The sequence below is a fragment of the Camellia sinensis genome, chromosome 9 (assembly GCF_055761805.1).
Source record: "Camellia sinensis isolate YWXY chromosome 9, ASM5576180v1, whole genome shotgun sequence".
Taxonomy (NCBI): Eukaryota; Viridiplantae; Streptophyta; class Magnoliopsida; order Ericales; family Theaceae; genus Camellia; species Camellia sinensis.
Window position 1 is genome coordinate 74259877 of NC_138969.1, and position 25183 is coordinate 74285059.

The 25183-nt window shown below is 35.7% G+C and overlaps 1 pseudogene across 1 annotated transcript; it reads right to left on the reverse strand.

Moving 5' to 3' along the window:
* Positions 1 to 550: 550 nt before the first annotated feature.
* Positions 551 to 25165, reverse strand: LOC114279469 (DEAD-box ATP-dependent RNA helicase 27-like; annotated as a pseudogene). The gene is made up of 12 exons (XR_014341282.1): positions 25124 to 25165; positions 24736 to 25036; positions 24293 to 24331; positions 23468 to 23638; positions 22864 to 23014; positions 21909 to 22043; positions 20669 to 20721; positions 20508 to 20588; positions 20389 to 20428; positions 18536 to 18558; positions 16876 to 16953; positions 551 to 706 (listed from the first exon to the last, which is right to left on the reverse strand). The product of XR_014341282.1 is annotated as a DEAD-box ATP-dependent RNA helicase 27-like (transcript).
* Between the last annotated feature and the right edge of the window lie 18 nt (positions 25166 to 25183).

Genomic DNA, 25183 nt, shown 5'->3' on the forward strand with positions numbered 1-25183 from the left:
CATATCTCTGCAAGAAAGGATGCCAAAAGAAGCAAACATGGGGTGATTATTCTGCCATTATGTAACAAGTCTAGGCTGGAATTCCTGCAAAATGATTGCAATGTTTTGGAGTTCATAAGCTTCTAAGAAACTTGCTAATTTAATCATTTTAATATCAAAACGTTGTGCACAACAAACTCTTGTTTGAGAATGGGACAGTCACTAATGTACCAACCAACATCAGCCTGACTTTCTTATACAAAAAATTTCTTTGTTTATATGTGGCTGTTGGTATTTTTTACCCCTCTTTTAGCTGCTGAATGATAATCCGTTATATGCAACTGCACATGATGGATGCTCACATACAGCCAACTAGGTATGGTCTTTATACAAGGTGACCCACGAATGACTTTATAAGCAGGTACCCCTTCTAGAGAATGGTACCCCCTTCCACCCCATTATTGGCTATGTAGTTTATACAACAAAAAACATATATATGTATATATTTTCATCATTACAAGCTTGTACAGGAAAATATAAGAAAGCCGGAAAGTGAGTCAAGTACAAGAACCTCATTGAGCTCTTCAAGCTTTTGCTTCCTTAGGCAATGCAAAAAGTCTAGGAGAATCTGCATATTTGTCTCAGCTTCTTCTTGTTCTATTTTTCTCTTTTTCTCTTCAAGCAGAGTCTAGAGACTGTCTAGCTCCTTAACTGACACATCACAACCCTGTCTAACAACCACAAAAAAAGTCACTTTCTAACAAATGAAAGCCGTCAAGCATGGATGGAAAGACAAAACGTGCATGCATGCACCATTAGAGTTAGAGAAGTGAGTCAAGATGATCAATTCTACTTAGATCCCAACTGGAAAAGAGATGCCTTCCAGAGGCAACATTTATTGATATATGTGTCATGCATAATCATTTATTGTGAGCATTGTGAGAATCCGAATATAAAAATTAAGTAAATAATAATAATATTACAATCTTAAAATATTTTGGTGGTGAATCCTAAAGTGCAAATTAAATATTTGGAAGGTCTTTTAATTAATTTTAAAACCTAAAATAAATTTATGGTGAAAGTCTTTAATTTAGAAGTAAGATTTATTATTTAAATAAATAAATAAATTTAAGTGCCAAATTAGTAAGCATATTTTGATCTAATAATATTTGTATTTTAATGGAGAGAGAAATTAAAATAATATAAAGGGATAATAATTTAAAACCTTTTGTTTAGATATAAAAAAAAAAACCCTAGTTTTCCTAACAAAAGCCCTAACCCTTATTATAATTTTTTTTTTCCACAAAACTTTCAACACATAGCAGCCGTGAGAGAAAGAAATGAGAGAGGGGAAGAGAAGCTACGTTGGGTGTCTCTAGGAATCATCTGAATCTAAAGCAAATTCTTCAAGGTAGACTAATGTTTTAATTGTTTTGTCTCTTCTTTTACATTTTTTTCCCCTTCTTTCTTCATTGTGATGTGCCACTGTTTTGGGTATTCTTGAGTACTGTTTTGGGTATAGTGTATGGCTTGTGTGCAGAGGTTATTTGGAGGCTAGCATGTATGGCCTTGGTAAGGTGAAGGGCTGAAGGTGTGTTTGGGTGGTAATGGGTCGGATTGTGAGAGTGCAACGTAGAGGGTGTAGATTGTAGTCTAAAAATTTTGTATAGAGTCACAAATTTTAAAAATCAAGAAACCATAGTAAACGGATGAATTTTAATCTGAAATTTTTACAGTAGATTAATTACATGTTGAATTGCATATCTGAATTTTTTCATAATTTTTTGGAGTCAAAATCCATATAAACTGATGTGTTTAAATCTGTCCAGAAAACTGGTTTTTAACAGTAAATTCGGAAGTGCTTTTCTCTTTGGGTATAAATCCAAAAATTATCAAATCAGCGTCATTAGAACCGGTTACGAGTCTAGTTTCTTGAATTTTTAACCTTGCATTGATTGCTCATGTATACTAAGAGAACCGTCAATTTCTTTAAAGTGCTGCAGAAAACAACCTGTTTGGATATAATAAATTGTAGATAATTATTTTGATAAGCAAATCAAGTGAAACCAATTGGGTTTGAAACTTAGGATATATTAGTTGATATCTGGAGGTTTTTAAAATTTTTCGAATTTCGTGGAGTAGGTTTTGTAATTTTCAAAGTTAGCGAATAGATTGAGAAAACTTGTTTAAAACTCTGCTTTATCTTAAAGTTATTTTTAGTTAAGTTTCGATTTGAACCCATGTCTTGGGTGATTTTAGACCTTGAAGAACATGAACTTAGGTAATATTTAAGAGTAACGGTGAGTTGGGTTGAGCCATGTTAGTGCGCTTTAGTTTGGGGTTACTTAGTTCTTATTCTTTAGTATTTTTTAAATTAGTAGTGACGTGTAGTTTTCATACTTGGTTCAGGGCACTAGTTGGACTTTTATACTCTATTCGATGATTATATTATTTCGGTTTCAAGTGAGTAGTTTCATGCTACATATTTTTATAAATGTTCCCCTACCCTGAACTGTTGGAAAATTAAATTGTTGTTTCATGACTAAACTGTTTTGATAAATTATTATATTATCAATGGAATCAAATTATTTCTGAAACATGTGTGAACTTGGCATACTGTAAACTATTTGTTTTGGTCTCATGTTTATAATGATGAATTACCATGTTTTACGAAACTGATGTGTATTGATTATTGGGACCATGTGTGTATTCAGTCTAGGGAAATTATTCCACTGTGTGTGGTAACTCTGGCCACTAGGGAACAGATCCGGGTTGGGCCGTGATGACTCTAGTGCTCAACGATTGTAAGGAAAAGACCTTAAAAAAAAAGCTAGGTGACCTTCAATTGGATCGTCTTTGAGAAAAGGCCCAGGTGCCACCCTGAGGATGACTCTTAGTTCGGTATTGGATCCAACGGGGCTTATAGCCTTGAGAACTGTGTGGCATATTATTTGTTTTTCTTGGTACCCAGAAAATTATTGGTGTTCATGTTATAATCTGTTTTAAGTGGAAAATGTCGTTTATCATGTTCTTGCGAGACATGAGTATTTTAAGTGTTGAACTGTGAAACCTTCTTTTTGAAACAGATTGTATTTACCAAACTGTATGCCAATCTAGTTTCTGTGATATATATCTTATTTTGGAATTGAACCATGTTTTCAAAACTGTATTTATTATCCATGTTGCTACTCACTGAGCTATCAGCTGACTTAGTTGTTTACCATTTCCAGGTGTTAGAAAGACTTAGAGTGGACTCATGGCGTAGCGGGTACTCAATTGCATGGACCTCTAGGGCATTTATTTAATTTGTTTTAGGTTGCTTTGTCGAGTTTTGTGCATACATTGTGGTTGGATTTTATTTAGAATTATTTTATTTTGTGGGCGGTTTGTGTCCCATTTAGTATATATATATATATTTTTAGGAAGTTGGTTATGACTTGTTTTTCACTTGTGGTATGTCACTGGATTGAGTGTTGATTTATTTATTTCTGAGCTATCATCACATTTATTCTTTATGGTTTTGGGCTCATGTTTAGGCTTACGTGTGCCTTGGGCTAAGTCCTTGTGGGCCACTGCCGGTCATGCTCGAATTTGGGGTGTGACAAGCATAGTTCTAAATATCGGCCGATACGCTACGTATCGGCCGATACGTATCGGAAAAATGGGGTGCCGCGACGGATACAGGCCGGTATACCGTTGAGATTGAAAATCGCAAGAGTATCGGCCAAGTCTTGGTACGTATCGGCCTGCAACCGTTACACAAGCCGTTACACAAGCCTCAACGGACCGATATGCACCAGTTCGGACCGGTACAGTAAAGAAAAAGTTGAAAACTTGTAAAATGATTTTTAAAATTTCACCGCTGCGACGCCTGATTCCTGATACGTACCGACCGATACTACCGATATCGATACTCCGCGATCGATACCGTTACGCTACCCGATACCGCGATTTAGAACCTTGATTGTGAATCATCTAGGTTCTAAATGAAATGAATCACACTTTACAGTGTTGCAAATGATTACAGTCAAAGTCCAGGGACATATCCAAGTGGGAAAGGAGGACGGTCCAGTTCGTGTGAAATAGGGAGATATCCCTAGCTCATCTGAAAGAGGATCAGTATGTGCTCCTCTGCCATGTTAAGTGTAAGAGGTTGCTCAGCAAGAGGAGGTGGAGGATGTGTTGAAGCCATCACAATAAAAGTTCCCGCAACAAGAACCGTCTGAGGTACATAAGCTTCATTTAAAATTGAGGCCAATGGAGGGGGCCAACAGGCTACTCTCCTGTTGTAGAGGCCTGCAAGTTAGTTTGAGGAGAGGGTTTGACATTTGAGATGGTCAGAGATGGTGCGACATTTTGGGATGATGAAGGAAGGAGGGAAGAATGGCTCCTCTTTGTGCTGCCAGCAAAGAGTCAATAAGGAGCTATTAGTTCTGCTACAATACACTCTTAGGCAATAAGCGAAGTTACTTAGTGATGACTCCTCTTTGTGCTTCCAGCAGAAAGTCAACAAGGAGCTATTGGTTCTGCTGCAATACACTCTTAGGTAATAAGCGGAGTTACTTAGTGATGGACGGCCGAGAGGTTAGCTCTTCGCTTGAGGTATCGGGTCAGACACTTCAATAGAGTATGTTGTAGGTATTAGGTATGTGCGGCGGTTGGTCATGGACCTCTGGGAAGACGACTAACACTTCAATGCCCACAGCTCATTGGAGGTAGCGAATGAGAGAACCAAGGAAGCCTTAGATTGAGAGAGGGTGACAGTCAGAGCCCTCAATCACCGGAGCTATGGAAGATGATAGCCAAATTTGTGCTTGTGTTCTACATGCATTGATACTCCCTAGTGAAACACCAAGACCGGTGGAGGCCAACTCACTAATGGACAGGTTGTCAACTCTCCTTGGTTCGACAAAGCGGAAGTATTAGGCCTATCATTGTGTCCTATGATTCAAACTTTTGAGGCTGTATCATGGAAGCTGCAGAGGTAGGTATGATGCATCAGAAGGTGTATCATAGCATGACACGTGTGGTGGTAAGTATGATATCTCTCTTCAGGTGTTGGGTCAATGTCCCTCTCTCTGAGACTGGTCAGGAGTAGTCTTTGTTGGAAATGGTTATAAAATTCTGGATAAAACCAGAATTTTTTCCTAAGTTCGGTCTATTTTTTAGGTGGGCCCCGAGTGTCGATTTACTCGGGTCAAAGTGGTAACGCGTTCTATGCCGCGTTGTGATTCACGTGGTATATTTGGTTGCTCAAAACCATTACCGAGTGAATGGGAAATTGAAGCCAAAGTGTGCTCCATGGAAATGGAGTTTTGGTGGAAATTCCTTAAGGTTGTAAATTGGCTTGTCCCACATTGATTTGGTGGGAAGTTTTGAAAGGGTTTATAAGGCTTAGGGTGAGATACTTGGGGTGTGCCCCAAGGGGTACCCAAGTGTTTTAGAGGGAGAGGTTATGGGCAAAATGGGCTTGGGCTTGGGCTCGGGTGCGTGGTGTGTGGTTGGGTTAGGCTTCTAATCTTTTTGGGCCAAAAACATTTGAATTTAATTTTATTTTTATTAAAATAAAATCCAGAATTCAAATTAAATTGGTTTGGATTTTTTGTTCATCCAAACTGGGCCCTTCCCGTTTTCAAACAGAATTAAACGGATTTGGATTTATTGCTCATCCAAACAGAGCCCTTCCCGTTTTTCAAACAGAAATAAACTGGTTTGGAATTAGTGCACACCCAAACAGGGCCCTTCCCGTAATTGCTATCTGTTTGAATTGTTGAATCTGTTTGAAATTCAAAACCCAACAGGTATCATACCTGTTCAATTCAAAACCAAGAGCCACATACCTGTTCAATTCAAAACCAAGGGCCACCTTCACATCTATAAATAGGACCACCCTCATTTGATGTTTTGCATTCAGAAATTTCGTATTTCACCTCTGCTAATTCTATTCTTCATCTTGCTGCATTTTATTTCCGAAAGAAAGAGTGTAAACACTTAGTGTGTTCGTAAGGCAAACAATTAGTAGTGCTGCTATTGTTTGTGGTAGATCATTTCATCCTGGGAGATAGACGTCCAAATTCTGAAAGCACCGTGGAGAGGACGAATCTATCTTAAGGACACAGTGTCAAACACTGGACTTGATCAGAAAAATAATTCGAAGAAATTTAATCAAGTAAGTTATTTAATTTACTTTCAGTGTTGTTTTTATTTGTTTATTTATTCAGATTTTAATTTTGTTTTTGTAACAAAATAAAATCTATTTTATTTATATATTTTTATTTCAAGTTTGATTTTTGTAATCAAACATATTCTCTCCTTTTCTTTATTTCTTTATATTCTGGTTGTTGTTTAGTACACAACAGAATTTAATTAATTTAAATACAGTGAAGATTGCCTAACAATCTTAAGACAGATTCCTTTTTGGGTATCTTCATTGTATTTAATTTTCTGTGTTTTCAAATTAATATTCTGGTTGGAAAAACAAATAGTGATTTATGCTATTTGACAGATAGTAGTAATATACTGTCTCTTTTCTTTGACAACAACTAGTAGTACGATACTGGTGTCATTAACAATTCAGAATATTATTTGGCATTACAGAAAATTCTTGTGATATTTTATTTTTCTAGTTTTAGTAACAAGGAAAATAAAATTATTTTGTTGTTATAATTATTTTCTGGTTTTAGTAACTAGAAAATTAATTTGTGTTTTAATATTTTCTGATTTTTGTAATCAGAGATTATGGCTACTACAACTGAAACTGCATCTGGCAATGGTACTCCTATTGTTACACCTACATCGGTCCCTATCCAGAACCATGTTCATGTACCAATCAATCATGGAGAAAAATCGGAAAAATTTAACGGTACCGAGTTTAAGAGATGGCAGCAGAAGATGCTGTTCTATCTTACAACTCTTAATTTGGCCCGGTTTCTCCATGAAGAGACTCCAGCACTTAAAGAGGGTGAAAGTGATCAGCAAGTTGTTGCCGCTGTAGATGCTTGGAAACATTCAGATTTCCTGTGCAGAAACTACATCCTAAATGGCCTTGACAATATGCTGTATAATGTATACAGTCCTCTGAAAACAGCAAAAGAATTATGGGATTCTTTGGAGAAGAAATACAAGACAGAAGATGCCGGCACGAAGAAATTTGTCGTCGGTAAATTTCTGGACTTTGTTATGGTAGACTCCCAAACGGTAATATCTCAAGTTCAAAGTTTTCAAATAATTTTGCATGATATTCATTCAGAAGGTATGTCTCTTAGCGAGTCATTCCAAGTCGCTGCTTTAGTGGAAAAGTTACCACCGGCTTGGAAAGATTTCAAAAATTATTTAAAACATAAACGCAAAGAGATGACTATGGATGAATTGATTGTAAGATTAAGAATTGAAGAAGATAACCGAAAGGCTGAAAAGAGGAATGGAAAAAATCCCATTGAGTCCAAGGCTAATGTGGTTGAACAAGTTCATAAACCACATAACAAAAAGAGGAAGTTTACTGGAGATGGTTCTAAACAAGGCGATAGTAGCAAGAAGTTCAAAGGAAAATGCTATAACTGTGGCAAAACTGGACATCGAGCTTCTGACTGCCGCCGCCCTAAAAAGAATCATGGAAGTACAAGTAAGAAGACCACCAATCAGGCCAATGTAACAGAATTGGATTACATCTCTGACGGAGTAAATGACATCAACCTTTCTGCTGTGGTGTCTGAGGCTAACTTGGTTGGAAATCCCAAAGAGTGGTGGGTTGACACTGGAGCAACTCGTCACATTTGTGCGGACAAGAAGATGTTCACTACCTACAATGAGGCTGCAAATGGTGAACAACTTTTCATGGGAAATTCTTCTACTTCTACTATGGCTGGACAGGGGAAAGTAATCTTGAAGATGACATCAGGGAAAGAACTGACCCTCAACAACGTACTGCATGTACCTGACATCCGGAAGAATTTAGTTTCTGGGTCTTTGTTAAGTAAAAATGGTTTTAGGCTTGTATTTGAGTCTGATAAATTTGTATTAACAAAGAGTGGTATGTATGTTGGTAAGGGATACATGAGTGATGGTCTCTTTAAGTTGAATGTAATGACAGTTGTACCGAAAGTTGCTATGAATAAGAATAACACATCTTTTGTTTATATTCTTGAGTCAAATTTATGGCATGGTAGATTAGGACATGTGAATTTTGATGCTTTGCGTAGATTAATTGGTTTAGATCATATACCAAAGTTTGAAATTAATCCTAATCATAAATGTGAAATTTGTGTAGAAGCGAAACTAACTAAGGCTCCATTTAAATCGGTTGAAAGAAAAACCGAACCTCTAGAATTAATTCATACTGATGTATGTGATTTAAAATTTATTCAAACTAGAGGAGGCAAAAAGTATTTCATAACATTTATCGATGATTGCATAAGATATTGTTATGTTTATTTACTTAGAAGTAAAGATGAAGCTTTAGAAATGTTTAAACTCTACAAAACAGAAGTTGAAAATCAACTTGGAAAAACCATTAAAATGGTTAGAAGTGATAGGGGTGGTGAATATGATGCACCATTAAATGAATTTTGTGCACAACATGGCATTATTCACCAAACTACAGCCCCTTATTCTCCACAGCAAAATGGAATTGCTGAAAGGAAGAATAGAACCCTAAAAGAAATGATGAATGCCATGTTACTAAGTTCAGGTTTACCACAAAACTTGTGGGGGGAAGCAATATTGTCTGCTAATTATGTTCTTAATAGAATACCCCACAAGAAAACCAAAAGCATTCCTTATGAATTGTAGAAAGGTCGACCACCTTCCTACAAATACTTAAAAGTGTGGGGGTGTTTGGCAAAAGTTGAAGTACCTGTTCCTAAAAAGACTAAGATTGGACCAAAAATAGTAGATTGTGTGTTTATTGGTTATGCTCAGAATAGTAGTGCATATCGGTTTCTGACTTATAAATCAGAAATACCTGATATAAATGTGAACACTATTATAGAGTCAAGGAATGCTGTGTTTTTTGAACATGTCTTTCCTTATAAGAAAGGACAGGAATTAAGTTCACAGAAAAGAACTTATGATTGTACACAAAGTCAAGAGACTAATGACAATCAAACACAAGAGACTAGTAATAGTCTCGACCAACAGGATTTAACTAATGATGAACCAAGACGAAGTAAAAGAGCGAGAACATCAAAATCCTTTGGTCCAGATTTTCTGACATACTTGTTAGAAAATGAACCTCAAAGCTTTAAGGCAGCAATGACAGGTCCTGAAGCACCTTTGTGGAAAGAGACTGTTAATAATGAAATTGAATCCATTATGCAAAATCATACTTGGGAATTGGTGGATCTTCCACCAGGTTCTAAACCTCTTGGATATAAATGGATATTCAAGAGAAAAATGAAAGCAGATGGTTCAATTGACAAGTATAAAGCAAGACTTGTTGTTAAAGGTTACAGACAAAAGGAAGGTCTGGATTATTTTGACACATATTCCCCTGTGACAAGAATAACATCTATTCGCATGCTTATTGCTATAGCAGCGTTGTTTAATTTAGAAATACATCAAATGGATGTTAAGATAGCTTTCTTAAACGGTGATCTAAATGAAGAGATCTATATGGAACAACCCGAAGGGTTTGTAGTATCAGGGCAAGAAAAGAAAGTTTGTCGACTTGTAAAATCCCTTTATGGATTAAAACAAGCACCTAAGCAATGGCATGAAAAATTTGATCATGCAATGCTTACTAATGGGTTTAAGATAAACGAATGTGACAAATGCGTCTATGTTAAAAACACTGACCAAGGATATGTCATAGTTTGTCTTTATGTGGATGACATGCTTATCATTGGAAGCAGTCAAAACATGATCAAATCAACTAAGCAGATGCTTAACAAAAGATTTGATATGAAAGATATGGGGGTCGCAGATGTTATATTAGGAATGAAAATTACTAAAACATCTGACGGATATGCATTATCTCAATCTCATTATATTGAGAAAATTCTTGATAAATTTATCAAGGATGATTTGAATTTAGCTAGAACACCTGTAGACATCAGTCTTTATTTATCAAAAAATAAAGGTGATGCAGTGTCTCAGTTAAAATACTCCCAAATCATTGGAAGCCTAATGTACCTAATGAATTGTACTCGTCCTGATATAGCTTATGCTATCAGTAAATTGAGTAGGTACACTAGTAACCCTGGAGAAGACCATTGGAAAGCGATCATTCGAGTTCTTAGATATCTAAGATTTACTCGTGATCATGGTTTGAACTTTACGCGATATCCAGCAGTACTCGAAGGTTATTGTGATGCCAATTGGATATCGGATACTAAAGATTCAAAATCCACTAGTGGATATGTCTTTACTCTAGGAGGCGCTGCTGTTTCTTGGAAGTCCACGAAACAAACTTGCATCGCACGATCCACAATGGAATCCGAGTTCATTGCTTTAGACAAAGCAGGTGAAGAAGCAGAATGGCTTCGTCATTTCTTAAAAGACATTCCAATGTGGCCAAAACCTGTGCCAGCTATTTGCATTCATTGTGATAGTCAATCTGCAATAGGCAGGGCACAGAATCACATGTATAACGGTAAGTCACGACATATTCGTCGTCGACATAATACCGTAAGGCAATTGTTGTCAAATGGAATAATCTCAATAGATTATATAAAATCTAAAGAGAATATTGCGGATCCGTTAACAAAAGGTTTGACAAAAGAGCTAGTGTATAGTTCATCGAAGGGGATGGGATTAAAGCCTATTACATAAGAGTCGTCATAATGGTAACCCTACTTATATGACTGGAGATCCCAAGAACTAAGTTCAAAGGAACAACTAAAGTTATGTATGGCTCGCCAGAAATCATCAAGGGATTAAAATTCCTACCCATTCCTATGGTGAGAGTGATATCTGCAACATATGTTGTCTGCAGGGGTATAAGGATAAGCTTTGCTTTTAATGATTACTTATATCTTGATTAAGGCATAAAATCAAGACGAGTATAAGGAGATACTCACAATAAGAATCACCTATATGAGTGTTGAACTGGGGCCGGTTCTATGAGAATGCAAAGGCTAAATTCTCTAGAAACACTTATGAAAACCAGGCGCGTTCAAGGCCAAAATGAACACAACAATGAGAACCACGATGTGTTAGAAGATATTTTGTGTGAAATCTATTGTCTTGGCTTACACAAACGGCTGAACAATTCAAGGCATCGCGTCCATTGGTTAGCCAGTAAGTCCGATAGGTTATCACTAGGGAAGGTTCAAAGCCGAAAACTGTCACACCCCAAATCCGGGCATGACCGGCCGTGGCCCACAGGGACTTAGCCCAAGGCACACGTAAGCCTAAACACGAATCCAATCACATTGAACAACTGAACAATAGTCCAATAATAAATAACCAAAACTCAATCCAGACATGCCATAATTATAAACGGCAAAATCAACCGTAATCAAAAGCCATCCAAACTTATGGGATATAAACAACCCACATATCAAAAATAATCCTAAATGAACTTCGATAAGAATAAATATAAATATGCACAAACTTGACATAACACTCTAAACTAAAGGAATGCCCTAGAGGTCCATGCAATTGAGTCCCCGCTACGCCATGAGTCCACTCTAAGTCCTTCTAACACCTGGAAGTGATAAAAACTAAGTCAGCTGATAGCTCAGTGAGTAGCAACATGGATAGTAAATACAGTTTTGAAAACAGGGTTCAATTCCAAAATAAGATATATATCACAGAAACTAGATTGGCATACAGTTTGGTAAATATAATCTGTTTCAAAAAGAAGGTTCCACAAATCAACACTTAAAATACTCATGTCTCGCAAGAACATGATAAACGGCATTTTCCACTTAAAACAGATTATAACATGAACACCAATAATTTTCTGGGTACCAAGAAAAACAAATAATTTGCCACACATTTCTCAGGCTATAAGCCCCGTTGGATCCAATACCGAACTAAGAGTCATCCTCAGGGTGGCACCTGGGCCTTTTCTCAAAGACGATCCGATTGAAGGTCACCTAGTTATTTTTAAAGGTCTGTTCCTTACAATCGTTGAGCACTAGAGTCATCACGGCCCAACCCGGATCTGTTCCCTAGTGGCCAGAGTCACCACACACAGTGGAATAATTTCCCTGGACTAAATACACACTTGGTCCCAATATCAATACACATCAGTTTTGCAAAACATGGTAGTTCATCATTATAAACATGAGACTAAAACAAATAGTTTACAGTATGCCAAGTTCACACATGTTTCAGAAATAATTTGATTCAATTGATAATATAATAATTTATCAAAACAGTTTAATCATGAAACAACAATTTAATTTTCCAACAGTTCAGGGTAAGGGAACATTTATAAAAATATGTAGCATGAAACTACTCACCTGAAACGCAATAATATAATCCTCGAATAGAGTGTAAAAGTCCAACTAGTGGCCTGAACCAAGTATAAAAACTACGCGTCACAACTAATTTAAAAATACTAAAAAAAAATAGGAACTAAGTAACCTCAAACTAAAACGCACTAACACGGCTCAACCCAACTCACCGTTACTCTTAAATATTACCTAAGTTCATATTCTTCAAGGTCTAAAATCACCCAAGACATAGATTCCGATCGAAACTTAACTAAAAATAACTTTAAGATGAAACAGTGTTTTAAACAAGTTTTCCCAATCTATTCGCTAACTTTGAAAATTACAAAACCCACTCCACGCTATTCGAAAAATTCCAATAACCTCCAGATATAATCTAATATATCCTAAGTTTCAAACCCAATTGGTTTCACTTGATTTGCTTATCAAAATAATTTTCTACAATTTATTATATCCAAACAGGTTGTTTTCTGCAGCACTTTAAAGAAATTGACGGTTCTCTTAATATATACGAGCAATCAATGCAAGGCCAAAAACGTATGAAACTAGACTCGTAACCGGTTCTAATGACACTAATTTGATAATTTTTGGATTTATACCCAAAGAGAACAACAATCCCGAATTTACTGTTTCGGACTAGTTTCCTGGACAGATTTGAATACCTCAATTTATATGGATTTCGACTCCCAAAAATTATGAAAAAATTCAGATATGCAATTCAATGTTTAATTGATCTACTGTAAAAATTTCAGATTAAAATTCATCCGTTTGATATGGTTTCTTGATTTTTAAAGTTAGCGATTATGTGCAGAATTTTTGGACTAAGATTCACACCGATTCTTTATACATGAATTTAACTCCTTAGATTTCTTAACAGCATATATATATATATACAAAATACATACACCTACAATCTCTCCATCAATGAATTAAATAACAATATTATTAGGATAAAGAACAAAGAAAGAAGAGAAGAAAACCTAGGAAGCCACACAGCACAACACATCCAAAGCTCTCCTTCTTGGCTACAACAATAATCTTGATGATTGAAAAACCCCTCTCTTTTCTTCATAAACCCACGGCTGCTAGGGCTGCTAGTGTTGTGGAAAACAATTATAACAAGAGTTAGGGTTTGTGTTTATTTTATTTTATACTAGTTGTGGGCACACTTAGGTCAAATAGATAGATAAATATACAAAATACATATATAAGTTACAAGCAATTCAAATGGTAAGAGTCTAACTTATTAATTTTGTAGTCTAGAGTTCAAGTCACACCCTCTTCTCTATTTTTTTTTTTTTTTAATAATAAATCTTGCTTCTCAATCAATGACTTTCACCATAAATTTATTTTAGGTTTAAAATTAATTAAAAGATCCTCTAATAATATTTAATTTGCACTTAAAGATTCATAATAAAATATTTGAGATTTGTAAAATTATTATTTAATTATTTAATTTTTATATTCGGGTTCTCACAAAAACTACCTATCCTGATGCAAGATATTTTCGACTTATACTCTTTCGTTAAAGTCTGCATATTGTTGCATTTCCGTTGTCATCAAATTCCATTCATGTGGGGGATTATTGGAAATGGTTATAAAATTCTGGATAAAACCAAAATTTTTTCCTAAGTTCGGTCTATTTTTTAGGTGGGCCCCGAGTGTCGATTTACTCGGGTCAAAGTGGTAACGCGTTCTATGCCGCGTTGTGATTCACGTGGTATATTTGGTTGCTCAAAACCATTACCGAGTGAATGGGAAATTGAAGCCAAAGTGTGCTCCATGGAAATGGAGTTTTGGTGGAAATTCCTTAAGGTTGTAAATTGGCTTGTCCCACATTGATTTGGTGGGAAGTTTTGAAAGGGTTTATAAGGCTTAGGGTGAGATACTTGGGGTGTGCCCCAAGGGGTACCCAAGTGTTTTAGAGGGAGAGGTTATGAGCAAAATGGGCTAGACCCATTGGACCCAAAAATCACCACACGCGCGCCGCCGTCCGTCCGGGCGGGCTGGGCTTGGGCGCGGGTGCGTGGTTGGGTTGGGCTTCTAATCTTTTTGGGTCAAAAACATTTGAATTTAATTTTGTTTTTATTAAAATAAAATCCAGAATTCAAATTAAATTGGTTTGGATTTTTTGTTCATCCAAACAGGGCCCTTCCCGTTTTCAAACAGAATTAAACGGATTTGGATTTATTGCTCATCCAAACAGAGCCCTTCCCGTTTTTCAAACAGAAATAAACTGGTTTGGAATTAGTGCACACCCAAACAGGGCCCTTCCCGTAATTGCTATCTGTTTGAATTGTTGAATCTGTTTGAAATTCAAAACCCAACAGGTATCATACCTGTTCGATTCAAAACCAAGAGCCACATACCTGTTCAATTCAAAACCAAGGGCCACCTTCACATCTATAAATAGGACCACCCTCATTTGATGTTTTGCATTCAGAAATTTCGTATTTCACCTCTGCTAATTCTATTCTTCATCTTGCTGCATTTTATTTCCGAAAGAAAGAGTGTAAACACTTAGTGTGTTCGTAAGGCAAACAATTAGTAGTGCTGCTATTGTTTGTGGTAGATCATTTCATCCTGGGAGATAGACGTCCAAATTCGGAAAGCACCGTGGAGAGGACGAATCTGTCTTAAGGACACAGTGTCAAACACTGGACTTGATCAGAAAAATAATTCGAAGAAATTAAATCAAGTAAGTTATTTAATTTACTTTCAGTGTTGTTTTTATTTGTTTATTTATTCAGATTTTAATTTTGTTTTTGTAACAAAATAAAATCTGTTTTATTTATGTATTTTTATTTCAAGTTTGATTTTTGTAATCAAACATATTCTCTCCTTTTCTTTATTTCTTTATATTCTGGTTGTTGTTTAGTACACAACAGAATTTAATTAATTTAAATACAGTGAAGATTGCCTAACAGTCTTCTCTTAGGAAGTAAGTTGAGCAACCTCAACAAGCCCATGATCTTAGCATCCAATCCACAATCCTCCAACAATCCCAAGCAATTGATGTCTAAGCCCTGCTCCCAGCCTAGGATGGCAAGTGATGGCCATGATGGTAATAAGTAATGATCCCAACTAAACAGGTAAGTGCACAAGGTAGACATAAGAATGTAAAACGAACTAAGCTACTCATGTTCAGCTCATTAAAGATTTTGTTTGAGATCGACTCATTATGTAAACAAGTAAAGTTCAAACAGATTTTAAAACTCGTTAAGTTGTCATACCAAGCTTGAACAATCTACCTGCTAGACACGACTCAATTATATGCATTATGAAAGATCAAGTTACTTAAGCTTGGCCAGTGATTGGATTGATTAAAATTTGTTTGAGATTGACTTGAAAATTAAAAAAACAAGCTTAAACACATTTTGAAACTCGTTAAGTTTTCAAGTCAAACTTGAACAACCTATGACTCAACGCGACTCAACTCAACCTTGAACAGCCGAGTAGGCTATGGTCGAGCAGGTAAGCTTGGCTCCACCACGTAGTGTTGCAACTTATGCATTGGGCTCTTCTTACTTTGACTTGTTCACTTGCTGCTTTAGCTCTCGGACGGTGGATGCGGTAAGGCAACAAACGCGCTAGAAAGGCAAGCGCGTTAATGGACTGAGCATCCATACTGAATGGTATATATGCCCCCACTTAGGCTAGGCATATAACCCCAAATTTGTCTGCTTGAGATCATCATGGTGCCTCAAGAGGACTGCCACATGGAGATCATGATGCCGAGGTGGCACTGACGTGGCACCCATGGAGCTTGCCACATACTGAGAGTGTAGTATAGATACACCTACAATAGGATGGCTGGAATCCATTGACATTTTGTTAAAAATGATATCATAAGAGGTCTACAACAAAAGTTAACTAAAACTATCAAATATGACATTAAAATACCTTAAAAGAAAATAAAGATACAACAAATGCCAAGAAACCACAAATCCTTATAGGAAGCCTAAAAAATGCCTCCAAAAGTATTTTGAATTATAGATATGTTATAATAGTGAAGCAATAGCTAAAACATATACATTATACATATGTAGACACAGGTTGTTATTTTAATATAAGCCTAGCTATGTGATGACAACATATCTTCGAAAGATATGTTATAAGCCACCTCAGGCAAGCCAAGTGATGTGCTGAAGACCTCATGTTAGCCTCAACACACTTTAGCACATTAACATGCACTCGTTGAAGTACTAAGCAATCTAGCACTTCACTTGTAACTTATAAACAAACAATTTAAGCACCAAGTCCAGTCATTTTAGGTAAAAAATAATTCATCGTATAAATAAATTTATCTACATTATCACACAACACATTATAGCATAAAATGTAAGTTGTCCCATGGAGTACACCGCATATTGCCAAAAAAAAAATGTCACTACATATACAAAGCAGTGCGATACAAAAAGTACTTCAAAATTTTGTATTGAACAGTAATATAATCAAAAGCATTTCTTTCAAAATATTCCTAAATTTAACAACTGACCTATTGCAATGCATGATGAAGTTGTTTAAAAGGACTAGCAGTTTTTGCTATTTGACGAGCAGAAGTCTCCTTCAATAACTACAAAATTTGACAAAATGTTCACAATAAGCTTAGTATCATGGCAGATAATTGCAAGATATGCTAAAAATTTAAGGAAACACCCTAACGTATATAGTTCCACTTCTTCATAATTACATTTTTTAACAATTTTACATCTTCAGAGTTGAATTCAGATATTGCATCATCTCATGTCAGTTTGAACTCCTAAGGATGAGACACAAATATGATGCAATATGGATGCACTAACACCGCATTTCTCAAAAAAGTTAGGAGATGCACACCAGAGACACACATAAATAAATATATACTTTTATATATATGTGTGGACAATAATAATTTCTTCATTTTCACATTACAAGTGTGTTTATAAGAAATCATTTTTCACACTCTATAAATTGAAAATTTCTTAATCTCTTTTAGAAAGTCTAATCATAAACAAATTGGAACTTTTAGGCTTTAAACATCAGATATGCTTCAATGTCCGCCTAAGCTATGAACATATATATCGCCTAGTTGTCCAAACCAAACCAACCTAGAGCCTTATGTCTGAAGCGTGTCTAGTTCTTACAAAATTTAAAACCTAATAGGATGTGTTTGGATGTGTATTAGGAAATGTGTCAATGTCAAACACGGACATGACATCCTGTTAGAAGTATCTAAACTCACAAAATTGAAAAGAAAGAGAATGTAATGAATTCCAAACAGAGCGGCAGAGGTATCACAAGTTTAACCAATCATTTTTTGATACAAAGAAACTTAAGAGTTTTGAGCTCTTCTACTTTTTCCAATTGGTTTTGTGTCAGGTGGCGAAACTTCTTGTAAGGCATAGCTTTGCCACACTGCTAGAAATCAAGGTTTTAGCGGCGTTTCTAAAAACCGCCTTCAAATCCTTTTGTGGCGTTTAGCACCAAACGCCGAAGATGCGGCCGTCGCTATAACTTTATGGCGCTTTAGAAACATCGCTATATTACTATAGGCGGCATTTTACAAAAACGCCGCAAAATGTCCTACTCACACCACCATGACGTCATTAGTGACGTAGGCACACCTGTAGACCTTTACATGGCGTTTTCATAAACGCCGTTAATTCTGCTAATTCAAACCATCATCCCCCAATTCATATTCAAACCCAATGGTATTATCTCCCAATTCAAAATACCCAACGGTAAGATATGACGTCATGCTGACATTTTTAGTGGCATTTAAAAACGCCGTAGAAGATTTTTTTTTTTTTTTAAATTTGAAATTGTGGTAATTTATTTCTTTGCTTGTTTAAATTTAAACTGTAACAATTAGAATAAAAGTAAACCAAATCTACTCCATATAAATAACAAACAAACAAGAGCACCACTGATTCTCATTCAACTTGAATAACAATAAAGATCAAATGAGAAGGAAAAAACAACAAAAATAACTAGTATTAGAACCACATGACCTGTTCCGCATCAAATTAAAAACTAGTTATGAATTAGTGGTTTGTTGCATCAACCAAACATGCATCAACTAGTTGTGATTGTAAAAATTCATGAATATACAATCATCAAAAAAAAAAACAAAAAGAATTTGTTGCTTGAACCCCAAGCTCCACCAACCCTTGTACCTTTGTCACGAGTTATCGTACTCCTAGTAAGAAACAATAAGAGAGAAATATCAGATAAGCTGGTTATGTTCATTTAAACAATCAAATGCACAACTAAGCAGAATACTCAAAATACATTATAGAAATATTGCAAGACTATTTGTAAGAGAGAAATATCAGATAAGCTGGTTACGTCCATTTCTTAAATCGATTCGAATTAATGCTTGTAACAACTTCAAATCCTTGCCAGATGCCATGCATAGCAGCAACAATAATGAATTCAAAAATCTCAGCCTAGTGGACATAAGAGGTTGTGAAAACATGGAATCCCTTCCGGAAGGTTGGTTCCGGTTCACCACATCGAATCTGAGACTTGCTTATCTACGACTACAAAAAGCTCGAGGCCCTACCATACAACCTCAGTTCTCTTCAAGTGCTGAAAGTATGGAAATCCCCTACAGGAATTGTCTCCAATTGGAGTTCTCTGATGAACCTCAGTTCACTTAACATCGACACGATCATGATCAGTAAGCCCCCATCAGAGTGGGGTTTGCACAAATTACCCTCTCTTAGAAACCTCCTTAATGGCTCAACAGATTGCCCACCCCTTTGACTACAACCTCTCTGTCAACATTTTTGAAACATCATCTTGATATGATCTTATACAAAGAATTGCTTCCAAGTCTCAATACAACTTCTCATATCTTAATACCTCCCTTAACTTGCTCAATGAAATAATAACAATTGCAATCTATTCAATAAAATTGAGGAAGATTATGTTTATACCCTGTTTTTCAGAGCTGCCAATCTGTCAACATACTAAGAACTAGTAAAGCAACACCAATCAGATAACTCCATTTTTTTTAACCAATCAATATTAAACAGGTACTAGAATTGAGTAGTCCTACAATAACATCAAAGAAACCCCCCAAAAAACTTAATGTACGACAAAAAATCTTCCACATACAATGCTTATCTAATTCAATTCCTACTGCCAAAGCCATCTTCTTTTGATCCTTGGCTGTCTACAAAAATCTGCAATCTATGGGATGACTCTTCCTTTTGTACAATATGTAAACAGCCAAAACGGTAAGCCCACTCTTCAAGGCTCATCACTCATGTACATATAAGGGGAATAGGAGCAAATTGAATCTGTATCCTGAAACAGAGAGCTTAATCAATACGTTGGATCATGGATCTGATTTATGTCAACATACAGTAGTCATTTGCTGACCACTGTGGTAATGCCTGTTGGAATGGAACTAAACAGAGGAATAACCGGGTTGACAACTGGTTAAACAATAACCCACAGTTTAGTAGCAGAAGAGATCTCAAATTTGTATGTAAGGGACCGAAGAGATGACTTGGACTCTAGAGGGGCTCCCACTTATTTTTGTTGACGAAAACATTGAAAATAAAAATTACACCAATTAGGCCCCTAATAATTAGAACCTAAAAATGGGAATATTGAAATCAACAGAGGTTCTGGCTATAAATATGGAAAATGTAAAGCAAGGGATTAAATATGGGGCACCAGAAATTTGAATCTCAAGACATGAACTCAAAGAGCACGACCACAAGGCAATGGCAGAATTAGATAAAAAAATATTTCTTTTGGGGTGGGAGTGGTTAGCTCATTGAATTAGGGGTGTCAAGGCTTGTGTTCTTGTGGAAAATCAGTGGAATTCTACGACTTTTTTTGGGACCTTGCCTGCCTAATCCAAGCTAATATAGGATCTACTTACTATAATATCACTCAAGAATTCTATAATCTAATGAAGCAATTGAGTTGTATTTTCAACACCAAATCACACTATGTCTTAATAAATTTAGAAAAGTGAGAAATGAAAAAATAGTGATGTTGGTACTTTTACCTTGTTAGTTCTTCTTTTTCTCTTTCTTTGAAAGGTGAACCTATATTTAATAAGAGCAAGTATTGTAATTAATAAGATATGGTATTTGTCAAAAAAGCTTTGATTAAATGATTGCTCACCTCTTGGGATGAAAATGCATGAGATTGTTGTTGATGTGACATTGGCCGAACAGTGGGATGACTACTAAGTGAATCCTCAACCTATCATTCAATAAGAAGCTTAAGTTGTATATTAGCTCTAAGCAATTTAAAGTAATAACTAGTAAAAATAATTAAAATACCTGTTGTCTATGTAATGGGTTTGAGGGTGCAACAACTGGATCAACGGGCACACCTGCAGCTTGCAATTGAGATTCCAAAAACTGAATTCGTGACTGAAAATTATATATTTTGCGTATTCCCACATGATGTATCCTATATTTTTAGAAATTTCATATCTGTGTAGTATCACGTGTCCGTGATTTTAAGATCGTGTGTGGAGGAAGAGAAATTTTCCTAGATGAGGAGCTGAAATAGAGGAAAGCATATATAGATCAAATTAGAAGAGGGAATAGGGCAGGAAACAAGAGAGAAAAACAGAGCAGATAAAACAGAAGATTTTGAAAAGGTTACATGAAAGAAAAAAATTGTTAACTCCATAATGGAATCATACTAATCAAATTTTAGGCACCAGAACAGTGGAGAGTTTTGACATGCTCAAAATTTTTGCCAGGTCATCAATCAAGCAGAGTCCCTTTGAATGTTCCTCAAAGGAATAAACCTGCAGCAAGTATGCAAAGCAGCATCCTTGGGCGATTTCTTTCAAATCATATTTTCCAAATACCCGTTTTCAATTTATTTTTCCAACTCATATTGTTTTGTGAAGTGATAAACACAACTTCAACTAATTTTTGTATAACTTTTTTTAAAGTCGTGTTATCATAACATAACTTTCCAAAAACCGACATGAGTACAGGAAATAACTTCAAAACAACTTTTGTGCTAGAACATGCCAGAAAATATTACCAGCTCTGGTAGTGGGAAGGGGAGACAAAATGAAAACCACTGAAATTAATGCATAAAAAACTTGAAATTATTGATTTAGCAAAATATTTCGTTTTAAAAAATATATATATTTTTTCTGCAAAAAACATTTTTCATATGTTTGGTTGCGATTTTGAAACTAATGTGCCACTAGTTGTATTAGAAGCAGTGGTGGTGGTGATGGTTGGGGTGGTAGGGTGGTGGTGGTGATGGTGGCGGCAATAGCATAGTGGTATTCGTGAGACTTTAATTTGAAAAACGTTTTTCATATTTCAGAAGTACAAATATTTCAAAAATAAAAGATATCTTCTCCCCAAATAATCTTGTTTTCCATTGATCACAGAAAATAGTTTCCATTAGCTTTCGTTTTCGGCATACCAAACACCAAAAAATGAGAAATTTTTTCCAAAAAACTTTTTTTCACCAAAACAAAGAAGCCAGTCTAAACCATATATTGTTTAGTTCAAACATAGATAGATTAGCTAGAGGAAATAGTACCTGCAATTCAGAGTTATGTACAGATGCAAGTGCGAGTCTTAATTTTAGGTACCAATAATTTCACTTTGATCTACATTCTCAAGTGTGAATTTGATTTGCCACGTAGTTCCTTTGTATATGTTATCACCTATTTTCCTGCAATTCAATTGAACTGGTAAGTAATTGGACATGTAACTATAACTAGCTATTCTGTAGTAGTAAGAACATCAAGTCCAAATGATTAATACCCTCTTAAACATTAACAAATCCAATAATGTGATTTTATAAATCGTTGATCAATATTGATTTATAATGCAATGAATACAAGTGAAGAAAATTTAAAGATCATTTTATATGATAATGCATTAATTAAAAAAAGAAAAATAGAATACTGTGAAAGTACATATAATCAAATTGGGTTACAAGACCTTGTGCCCCAGTGATATGCTTTCCAATCTCCATGGTGGAAGCTGTGGGTTCAAGCCCTATGTGGGGCAGTGGGGTTGATCCCCTTTCCCCTTCCCCTTAGATTAGACTACTGTTGGTTGTAACGAGTGACCAAAAAAAAAAAAAAAGAAGATTGGGTTATCCTTCCTCACCCAAAACCCGCACCAAACACGATTTGATTCTTTATTCCACCCAAAACCCAACTCATCATACTAAAAAAACTCCAAACCCGTCCCATTAGGGTTGAGAAGGGTCGGGCGGTTAACCAGATCGATTTTTGCCATCCCTAATTACTATAACCACCTTTAACCCATGTAAGTACTAGGCAAAGAAAGGAAGCATTAGCAACAGGACACAGTTTACCATTTCATGTGATACGTGAATCAATATATATATAGCAGTGAAGCAGATTGTATCAAACAAAACACATTCTCATACATTGTCTAAAGAATGTATTAATTTTCAACCTTTTGGGAAGGAGTGTAATGACTGAAAAGAAATAGACATCATATATATGGAAGAAGTGTACCTGGTTACTTGAGCAAAGAACCAATCTTATTCATCTGAAGAAAAAATTGCAGAAAAATTTTTTAAAAAAAAATTTAGGTGGAACAAATTTTAGGTGGGAAGGAGTGTGATGCTGGGAAATTGTAGGGCCAGCTCTGGACCTCAATATTCATCTGAAGAAAAAATTGCAGAAATTTCTTATTCACCTTAAAAAAAAACTCCCTATATTTATGTTATTTATATCAATAAAAATGCTGTAAGCACAGAAACTTTTCATAGAAAAGTGCATGAAATGTAGTGTTAGCAGCAATGCATTCATCTAGGTGGAACATGGCCCCATACAAGAGTCCAGTGCTACCACTTACACATTATTTTCATCCGGTACAGAATTAAGATAGATAAAAACCGGACCAAAAACCTTTTTTCCATATGTCACCAGGTTCAAATTTTACTATAAGATCTGGTCCGGCATAATGAGAAGTGACAAGAATCTAATACACATGCAATTTTGATCAAGATTATGTATCAATTGGAGATAATCACCAAAAGCATTAATACAAATTAGTGAAATCAACATGGATCATGTAATTATTTGTAAGTAAAAATGGGTATGGGTTGTCACTTACAGCAAGGGTTGTTGGGTTGACATGGGAGGTTAGGTCTTGTTTGAAGGGTCCACCGGTTCGGAACTCATTGCTGGGTGTGATTTGCCAGAACCCCACAGGCGGGTCAAAGCATATCCACCCGTGAACCCGATTATCTTTGTCCTCAGTTGAGTATTGGTACTTGTCATCCACCTTCACATCAGGAATGAATCAACATCTAAAACAATAGATGTAGCATTGCAATTAATGTCACATGGAGACAGGATCCACTATGCTCATCTCCTAGTTCTCTATTCCAAACTTCATCTATACCACATGATTAGAATCAAAGAAAGTAGGTTTGAAAAAAAATAGAAACAGAAGATCTCGTGTGAGTTAGAAGCACCACCATAATCATCATTCACAAATTGTAAAGAAATAGTCATTTTGTAAGAAGGGTAAAGGAGGAAGATCATTTCATTCCATTCTATTTCGTTCTAGTGAACTAAACACTACATACCTAGTAAATGAAAAGATAAAACGATATATCTGGGAGAATTAATGCTATGTTTGCTTTATTGGAATGAAAGTAGAATGTAACGGGATGTTCATTCCTTGGTCTCTTAATGGAATGACCTATCACTCATCCAAACGAACCAAACACTACCTGAGAATTTGTTATAGAAAAAATGGCATGGAATAGTGAGAAATAATTTAATATTACCATTTAGGACTACTATATTTACAACCTATATATGTTGCTTTCATGTGTTATTGTGGGTCCTATTATTTTTAAACATGATGAATTATATACGTATATATGATATTTCATGTGTTCTGTTTTAACCAAGGAAAAAAGCTAAACACCTTGGGCTCATCTGGGGGATCATACTGCAGAATCCAGTCCTATTAGTAGAGAAGATAAAGAAAGTGAATCAACATGAACTATTATAGATTCCATCTTGAAATGAAATAGTTCAGTCATAACAATTGGTACTTTTCCAGTGTTCCTTGTAGACAATTTTTGCAACCTTTTCATACATCTCATGGTAGTAAATTAGATGCTTGTAAACAGTTTTATACAGAGTTAACTGAAATAAATAGAAAAATAAAATTTCACAGCAATGCCAACTAACAGCAGACATCACCATGGCATGCTTGGCAGAATTAATTTCATTTATCATCTAAAGGTGCAAAAGTTTTTAACTGCTATAAATCCCTTCCTCATTTTTTTCTTTCTGTTTGGGGTTGAGGACTATCATTGCTGGCATACCATATTCAACACCAACAAGCAAAAGAAAGTAACATACCACTGCAGGAATATCAAGACCGCGAGCAGCAACATCAGTACATAATAAGATGCCCTTCTCTGCTTTGCAGAAGTCAAAAAAAGTGGATGTACGTCTCTGCTGCTTTTGCTTTTCCATGGATATCAAAGCAATCTACATGAATGTATCTGAGACGTTCAGAGTGGAACTTGACTGAGTTACATGAAGAGAAGAAAACCATCACTTTCTTTGAGAGATTCCTCTTCAAGAAGGAATACAAAAGAATAAATCTCTTGGCACTTGGCACAACACAATAGCCTTGCTGCAGCCCTTCATTAGTGACCTATAATAGCAGACATCTTATCAGGTTCTAGAAGCGGGTACTGAAGAAAATCAAAACACACTGAATAAATTCCAATGATTAATTTACCTTCTTCTGTCCATCATCCACATCAATATAGACAGGAGTTGTTTAAAACGATAACCGAGC